We start from the raw sequence: 9,117 nt of genomic DNA, 5'->3' as shown, positions 1-9,117 counted from the left end.
TACTGGACGTTCTCCAAGCTGAAGAAACACGAGACTAATCTGGATGAGTAAAGTACATTTCCCTTGTTTTTCGTCCAGTGGCCACATTGAGGTAGATCCTGGATGACGATGCTCTCCATCCTGAGAGCGGCTGGTACTTATATGGTCATAAAAATCCTGAGCATGCACATACCTCTCTCATTAAACACGCTTTATCGGCACCCCCCCCCCCCCCCCCCCTTCCTCAACTCTTTCAAGTTCGCCCCCACCGCTCCTCCTCTCCTCCGCCCCTGCCGCCGGACACGCCCCCCGCGGAGCGTCATTGGTCCAAAGTGTGCGGAGCGACCCGAAACTCCGCCGCGGATTGGTCAGGCGCGGCGGGCGCACGACGGCCCCCCGGTACCCGCCTCATCCTGGACCGCACCCGGGCTCCGGCGGGCTGCGCAGCGAACCAGCGAGCAGCCAGAGGAAGAGGGGAGGGCAGAAGGAAGCCAGCTAGAAGAAAAAAAAAAAAAAAAAAAAAAATCTCGAGCGAGTGTGGAGCCAGCAGAGACAGAGAGGGAGGAAGCTCGGTAGTTTAGCCTGAACTCTGCGCGGAGCTGCTGGAAGAAGTTTTGACGCGCGGCGACGCTGACTGACACATCCCGGCTCGACTTGTTCCCAAAGGCTTCCTGCACCTTCACAAAGCAGGTAAACTACCCCCCCCCCCCCCCCCCCTCCCCCTCCCCCAGACCCGCTTGTTGGTGTTATTTCCCCCCCTGAACTCGGGCAAAGTGGAGCAAGTGCAGTGAATGAACCAGGAAACGCGGCCGCCGTTCCGCCGCTGCCGCCCCGGGCAGGGCGGAGCGGCGGGGCGGGGGAGCGGGACCTCCGGGCCGGCTAAAAAAAAAAACGCTTTTATTCGCGCTTACGAATACTTCACGAACCAGACTATATTTCCTTTAGCTCTGGGGTCTGCGTGCGGTCCGTGAACTGGGACTTGAAACTGAGAGTCATAACGGCCAGGGGCAGGAAGTGATTCGCTTGAATGAGTTGCGCGAGGCTGAGGAGGAGGCCGGTGTTTCGGAACAACTGGTTTCCCCGTTAACTGGTGACGGACTTCCTATAGTGTCCGTCGTTACCGCTGCGAACCGCACATGTTACAAAAGAAACCCGCAACTGTGCTGGCGAACGGCTTTTCATGGCATTTGCAATGTAGTTTTGAAGTGTTGGAGCTTTCACGAGTCTTATTTTAACATCTGCTGTAACTAGCAGAGACGCTAAAGGAAGTCGGCCACCAGGTAGCAGGGGAACAAGTTAACCTGAAACACGGGGTGCCACAGTTTGCGCTCCGGGTCGCGGGTTCGATCCCGGTGGATCTCGGTTAACGTGAGGGTAACTTTTGTGTGTGTGTGTGTCTGTGTGTGTGTGTGTGCGTGTGTGTGTGTGTGTGTGTGCGCGCGCGCGCGCGTCTCAGACAGACACGCGCTGTGTGTGGCCACATGACGTCACCCCGCACCGGTAGACTGTTAAAAAAAAAATCCGTTCCGCAGCTTTTTTCCGCCCCTGTTCAATCACATCTGCACGGTCCTTCGGTGTCCATGTGCTTTTTCTGCGGCCTGTCCGGTAACCTGAGCGGGATTAAGGTCACCGGGACTCCTCTCCGCCTGCCTGGATCAAACTCGGACATCAGCGCGAGTTTGTGCCAGGGCCGGAGCAGGACACTTTCAGGGCCCCGGGGCTCAGGCTGTGGAAAAGGCCCTCTCTATACCCACAACAGCCCCAGAAAAACAGAATCTGGGAACATTTGCATGTCTTTGCTGAAAGTCTGGATCTTTTTGGATTCATGACACAGCAGAAAGATGAGCATAGAGAAAACACTTTTTCAGCCAGGGGTCACATCTGACCCAATTTCACCTCGAGTTTGCTGGACGGTAAAGTGGTGCTATAAAGACTTTTAGGTTTAAATTATGAAGTTATTCTTTGTGGTGCAGCGGCAATGTCAATATTTTTACAAAACAAAATGTCTACTGAAGATGAAGCAAATGTGATCATAAAGCAGTTTTTAATGATGTAAAATACAGTTTTAAATCCTCCTGTGGCTGTTGCATTATGCATGTTGTTACAAACTCGCCCTGACAGTGAGGCTAATGACCCGTTTACATAATGTCCAGTGAAAACATAAAACTTTTATTGAGTTTTCGGGGTCCTGCTCAGAGCCACTGAAAACGCAACATTGCGTAAACGGAGGGGAAAACCATTTTTTTTGGTAAAACTCCATGGAGATCGCAGAGAGGCTGCTTCTGCTCATGTAGGCTGTAGATTGACAATAAGAACAAAGTTTCCCCCATCGTGGCTTCCAATCCATATTCTCCTGGACTTAGTACTCTTATTTTGACAGTCACTGTAATAACAGTCCAACTTGGGGGCTGGGTTGGAGCTTCTTGCATTTTCCTTCTGGCCCTCAGTCTGTATGTCTGATAGGCCATGTTGCATTTGTTGAAAACATTTGGTCTATTCGGTAGCTAACTGTGGACACATCCGTGTATTTTGTTTTTCCTTCTCCTGGTTTAGATAATTATCAGTCCATTAGTGACGGGGTGATGGCGAAGCAACGGCTGCCACACCTCAAACGCACAATACTATTTGCATCTGTTTGCAGATCAACCTCTTCTCTCCTCTTTAAGTACCTCCATTTGTGGGTAACTTGCGTGTTTCTTGTGATTCTGCCGCTCAGCCAGGGGCACGTCATGAGACAACCCTCACAATATATAAGATATGTGTTATTCACTGTTCATTTTGCATTGTGAATCTTATGTACGTCTTATTTTTGATGAGTATGTGACTCGGAGGCGGCACATGAGTCAACAGCCCCCCCCCCACCCCCCCATGTGCGTGACTTTTGTTATATATATATATATTCCATGAAGCACTGAGGGCATGTCGTGTCTACATGAGGCTGCCTTGCATCTCTCCCATAATTTCTCCTTTCTTTCTCTTGCCGGTTGGAGCGTTTCATGTCTCTGTTAACGTTCTGTGTCTTTATTCTGTGTAAACTGTTTGTCTTTTTGTCTCCTTGTGTAAACTGTGCATCTCTCTTGTGACCATCTGGTGTCACTTTGTGTTGAGGAAACTTTCACATCCCTTTCTGGTTGTTGTTTGTCTCGTTAACTTCTCTTCCTGGTAATCTCATGTCACCGCTGGTTGTTCGTCTCTGCGGTTCCAACCGGAGCCTTTACAACCTTACTGGTTCTGCTGGACTGATATGGATCATTTTAAAGTTTCCACAGAGTATTTTGAGGGTTGTTTTTTTTTTTTAATATTACCACAGTTGATGTGAAAGAGCTCCTGACAGTGGAGCGAGTTGAGCCAGTCCTATAGTGACGGTACTATTGCAAGTCACTTTGAGTCTTCAACAGACATTACTTCTCATTGATCTGCACTAATGCATTTGTGTACCTATTTAGCATTTTTATTTAAACAGGATGCTACTCGCCTGTATTAAATATTAAGACGACGGCTCGATGTCAAACCAGACGGGCTTAATGAAGATGGCGATCTCTTTTAAACGGCCCCACTCGTCGCAGGGTCGATCTAAATGTGGCACATTTGGGCTCAAAGTCCTTCAGGTGAAGCCGTTTTGGACCGACGGCTCATGTAGATTTGGCGATTGCATCACAGATTATTATCCAGAAGGGCTCCTTCAGGACGCTCCAGTCGTCTAATTGCAGAGCGGTGCGCCGAGGTGCTTGCGCCAGGGCAGACGGGACTTTTCCGTGGCCTCGGAGAACCTCGTTGCTCACGGTCCAACCCAGCCCAGGAGGCTTGTGTTTATGGAACCCGCTGATACAAATGACCAAATTGACCCGACGGGAGTCTTCACTGCTCCCATGGCCTCAGAAAGCTGCTCCTGCTGGGGTCGCCGTGGCTTTCAACCGGAGAAACAAACCAAAGTGTCGCAGGCGCCAAGAATTCCTCTAAAGCCTGACTTCTTTTTGATCAAACGGATGAAAATGTGTTTTTCGAGTGCTCTTGTTGGGTAACTTTGTACTTTTGGCCAGTTTAAAAAGACAAAGGATGTGTATTAAGAGCCCTTTGAAGCCTCCAATCACAGTCTTGAAAAACCATCTCAGGCAAGAAATAGATTTCATTGATTTGTTGAAATTGTAACTAAAAAAGATTACAATTTTGCAAGTTGTTGTTTTTTTTTTACTTCCCACAGTTTTGGGGCATTTTTTGTGTTCCCTTCTACCATTCCTTATTGCTGGGGCACTTTAGCTTAAACCTGGTTAAAGCTTGAATTTCAAAGAAGGAGCCTCGTTTACTTTTTATTTTTGGATTGTTTATTTGTCTGTTAGCTCTGAGGACAATCACAGCAATGACTTTGCACTTTTTATGGTATATCTGATGTCCGCAGTCATTTTTAAGTGCATTGAGGAAAAAAAACCCCAATTGAAAAATTCTGATCCATAGATTGGTTTTTTTTTTTTGGGGGGGGGGGGGTTGTCAAATCGCCCAGTCCTACATCAGACTTTAAAAGAGTGTAAACAGGCTCAACGTCAGCTGGAAGGAGATGTTGTGACGTCGTCGTCATGAAGAGTTGCAGAACCACAGTGTCTCTGGGTCAACAATGGCCACCAGCGCCACGGCATTATTACCCTTTTCTTCATCTTGTTCCGAGACACAAGCAGCCTGAAACCGCCGCTTCATGCAGTCTAATCCTCGATGCGCTGTCAGATGTTTGCTTCCTGTTGTGTCACCAGGCGTCGGCAGACGTGCCGCCCTGCCGGAACTCTTGGTTTCTGTCACGTCGTCGCGTTTCCACTCGGGGAAACACAGGTTGTGTCTCTTTGCTCCTCAGTCCCCGAACATTGGGCGCTTTAAAGTCCTAGTGAAATGTAACACACTACTTTGCAAAAAACGATAGTTGGGCTACTACTTATAAGGCTCCTCCGACTCTGCCCCACCACTGTTGTTGCATAACAAAGTTATTTGAATTTTTAATCTCCAGCCGAGGAAGTCGGGGGAATTCTTCTTCGTGGGCGTGACGTCACGAGTTGTGCAGATCTCCATCTGTTGTGTTTATATCGGCTTGTTTCCTCTTAAATATCCAAGTTTAACAGTGTTTTGAAGTTATAGTCGGCGTTTTATGAGCCTTGACGAAAGATTGAGCCTGGAAGAGACCAGAGAGGAGGAAAGGAGCACGGGTGGCGGGAGCGGCTAGCCGCTAGCGGGAGCTGCTAGCTCGGGCGGCTAGTAGACGATCAAGTAATAACTGGACTTATCTTCAGTGATTCCACGCAGTCAGAAAAGCTTTTGGACATGTTGGATCCAGGAAGCCGGTCGTTCTGCCAAAAGTCAGCAGCCTCAAAGCCTCAAAGGTGAAAAGTGGCGGCTGCTGAGGCGAGGAGACGAGGACGAATGGAGGACGAAGCGTCTTCTGCTTCCTCAAACATGTTCCAGACGGGGTCACCGATGGCAGAACCACCTTCTGTGTCTTCTTCATCAATCACTGGGTTTGAAATGATGATGATGATGAAATATGGTTAAATTCAGCCTCTTCGTGGTCAAAACTCTGATCCTCCATAATGTAAACACAACTTGGGCGTGTGCACAACTCGTGATGTCACTCTATTATTGTCAGAAGCTCCGCCCAGCAGAGGAAATACCTGTTTATGGGCTATTTTCTCACAGATTGCCGTGTTTTAACATTTTACCCTTCAGCCAGTTAGCATAAAAATGATCCTAGAAGCGACTCCAGAGTGTTTTGGAGGTGGAATTTTAATTTCACTAGGACTTTAAATAGGGGAAAACAATGCACGGAGTCAGAGCGGAGCCGGCGGGCACGAAGTGGCCCGGAACGCCAGCGTTCTTTCGCCCCAAACCCGCTTCTCATTGTGCCAAGTGTTGGCGTCCGGCGGAGCAGCGTCTCTCCTCTCGCCTGTAGTAATCAGAGCCACGCATCGCGGATCGGCCGCTTGCTGCCAAGAAGCTATTAAATCACAGCGTGAGATTACCACATGAATAATGCTTTGATAGCCAGACGCACAAAGGATCCTGCAAATCATATGCTTCAACACAATTAACAGAAGCTGGAAAAGTACTGGTACAGATGTGTGGGAAATAAGTATTAGAAACATGTTTGATCTCCAAGTTTGGCCTAATTACACTCATCCAAGTCGTGGTCACACAATCTATAGCTCATGTTTACTATAATCCCGCTGTAGACTTTTACAAATTTGGAACTTGGAATGGAGTCTGGAAAAACGCATTTGTAGCGAGCCGCCTCATTACATCATCACGAGTCCAGAAAACATGGCTGTCTCATTAAAGGTGTTTTATCGTCGATTCTTTCTGATTCTGATATCCGCGCTGCAGTCCTTTGAGCGGAGTTGAATGTACGAGTACGTTTACATTCCTCTAAAAATGACTCAAACCAGTCATTTTGACACATTGAACTGCTGCAGGTAATAAACAAGAAGGCCGTTGCTCGGCTAATCCCCCGCCGGAGGGCTTTATATTTTCTCACAAAGCCAGCTCTAAGGCAGCACACTTGGTACACTAGAGGGTGTTCCATGGGTCCTAGTAGATAATTATGTAGAATCTGAAAGGTCTTCTTCATAAGCTATGTCAAAATACGTCTCCAGAGCCCAAAAGGTGTTTTTATGCACTTAGTGACCCTGTGACCTGATATGCAAATTAGGTCATGGTCACGATGGTGCCCCTTCTCCCCAGGTGGAGTGTCCATGTGTGAAGTTTGGTGACTGTGGGCCCAGGAACTGCTGAGAAATGAGGAGAAATGTTTATATGAAAATACATGTATTGTGCAACCATGACGAGCAAACTTCAGACCCTACCAATCTTCAAGGTCAAGGTCAGGTCACTTGGTGTACTGGAGGTTATCCCTGGAGTGTGTATCATGTGTGTATAAAATTTCAGAGCCCTAGCTCAAAAACCTAGGCCTCCAGAGCCCAAAATGTGTTTTTAAGCACTTCGTGACTCTGTGACCTACTTAATATGCAAATTAGGTCAAGGTCAGCATAGTATCCCTTCCCCCTCTGAGATGTATCCACATGTGAAGTTTGGTCACTGTGGGCCCAGGGGTTGCCGAGATATAGGTAGAAACGTTCGAACGGACGGACGTACGGAGACTGTTTCAAGATCCCCCTTCGGGGCCTATCGGCCACGGCGGGGGATAATAAGGAACTTGAAGTTGACCTCTACCAAATCCACGAGGAAATCTGAGTTCGGAATATGACGGGAATCGACCAATAATGGTCACTGGTCACAAAGACACACCAAATGAACAAGTACTGCCAATTTGGAGTCTGTCACATTTCACCCAGCGGGTATTTAGGTGACCAGTTGAAACACGTAGAAAACCCGTGAATAGTTAACGAGAACATCTGGCACAGAAACATGTGAAGTGACATTTAAACTGTCGGAACGTTACTTTCTTATTCAGCTTTTGTTGCTGGAATTGCCAAAGCGTTGCCACAAAACGGCTTTAACTGTTCACTTTTAAAAACAGTATCTTGTGTTCATACATTCTGAATGCTTTGTTAAATAAATGCAGGAGTTCACAGTAGTTTATTACCGGCGTGACATTTTGAAGCTGACCTACTCTTATTTTAGTGAAAAAAACCCCAAACCCCTTTTTTTTTTCATAACATAGTTTTGCACAATCTATAAAAGACTACTTTAGATGTTTTTGGTTTAAAATACTTCAAATCTCTATTTTTGCACGCGTCATTGTGGACAGAAGCAGTCTTGTCAGGATGTTTTCACATGTTGCAGAGTTTGGATAACAAAAGTGTGTCCACTTGTTTTATCGCCTTCCTGCAACCAAAACGACGTCGATGCTTGAAATCTGCACCAATTGGGAGACTTTAATCAAGAATGTTTTAAAATGGGGTTTCGTAAATTTGCCTTTACGGAGAACTTGAGTGAGTCACCCCACAACCCCCCCCACATCGGTACACTCTGAACCACACTGGGTGACACGTCTGTCATTTCCTGTTGCATTTGAGTCATATTGTTGAATTCAGTCCAGACGAATCATTGTGCAACAGCTTCCCTAGGGGTCGTTACGACCCCCCCCCCCCCCCCCCCCCCTCCTGCAGAGATGGTTCCAGCATTCCAGCATCGGTGTGTCAGCGGCGGCGTCCACACTCGAGGCCCCCCCGGGGTGGGTTGTGCACCCAAAGCTGGGCCAAATGAAATGCAGACGTCCCGCGATGCTGAGCGAACATGGCCCCTGCTTGTTTGGAGGCCATGTTTCCTGTTGCAGACTCTTTATTTAGACTTATCAGACAAAGGGGGGGGGGGTGGGGGGGGGTTGAATGAACTGCAGTTGAATGAACTCGACACAATCAGAAGTGACAACGATTCATATGTTCTAAATTAGAGCTAAACCCAAAGTATTGGAAACATTCACAATCCATTGTCGGGGGGGATTAGGTTGAAATGTTGAGAAAACGGGTGGAAAGTCGGGATTTGGGCCAAAATGTTGAAGAAAAATGCAAAATACACTGTCGGGAGGGACGTTGAAGGAATTCAAACTGGTATGAGCCATGATGGGAATGTTGAGAGGAACGTGGAAGATAAATTAATGTACATTGTCGGAGTGCTATAGGAAGCTGGATGAATTGTATGTAACTATGGCAGGTTGAAGAAAAACCCAAGTCGCGACCAATGGAGAGGCTTTGGCCTGTCCAAAGACTAAATATCCTGTCGTGTATGATGGAACCATGAATATATAACGAGCGCTAATGAACCATGCTGAGAATTCTGAGAGTAATGGCACAATGTTGTAAAGAAATGTAAAAGCATGGTGGGGAACATTGTTGGAACGTTGCAGGAAACTCTCTAAATCAGAGGCGTCAAACTGGTTCCAGTTGAGGAGCCACATCAACCTGACCTCTGACCTCTGGAGGCCCAACAAGTCAAACATCACATTAAACTGCAGATATGGACAAATGTCAAAGTCTTTCCTTCTTTTGATCCTTTTGTAACTGCAGGAATTTGCCAGTCTTATTCTGAAATATACACATTAAAGGAAATCAGATATTATTATATTTGCAAAAAAAAAAAATCCTCAGTCACCTGTATCTGGATATTATATTTTTATTCAGGATTAAAGCAATTTGTCATCATCTG

General features: G+C 47.0%; 1 protein-coding gene across 1 annotated transcript in view; it reads left to right on the top strand.

The window, feature by feature from the left end:
* Positions 1–270: 270 nt before the first annotated feature.
* Positions 271–9,117, top strand: part of LOC308141205 (myosin-9-like) — a 66,050-nt gene continuing 57,203 nt past the window's right edge. Inside the window, 1 exon segment of the mRNA XM_080511272.1 lies at positions 271–669. The gene's annotated coding sequence lies outside the window, so the exon portion shown is untranslated.

The sequence above is a fragment of the Blennius ocellaris genome (genome assembly GCF_963422515.1).
Source record: "Blennius ocellaris genome assembly, chromosome: 16".
Taxonomy (NCBI): domain Eukaryota; kingdom Metazoa; phylum Chordata; class Actinopteri; order Blenniiformes; family Blenniidae; genus Blennius; species Blennius ocellaris.
The sequence above is the reverse complement of the archived record's forward strand: the minus strand, read 5'-3'. Positions and strand labels throughout refer to the sequence as shown.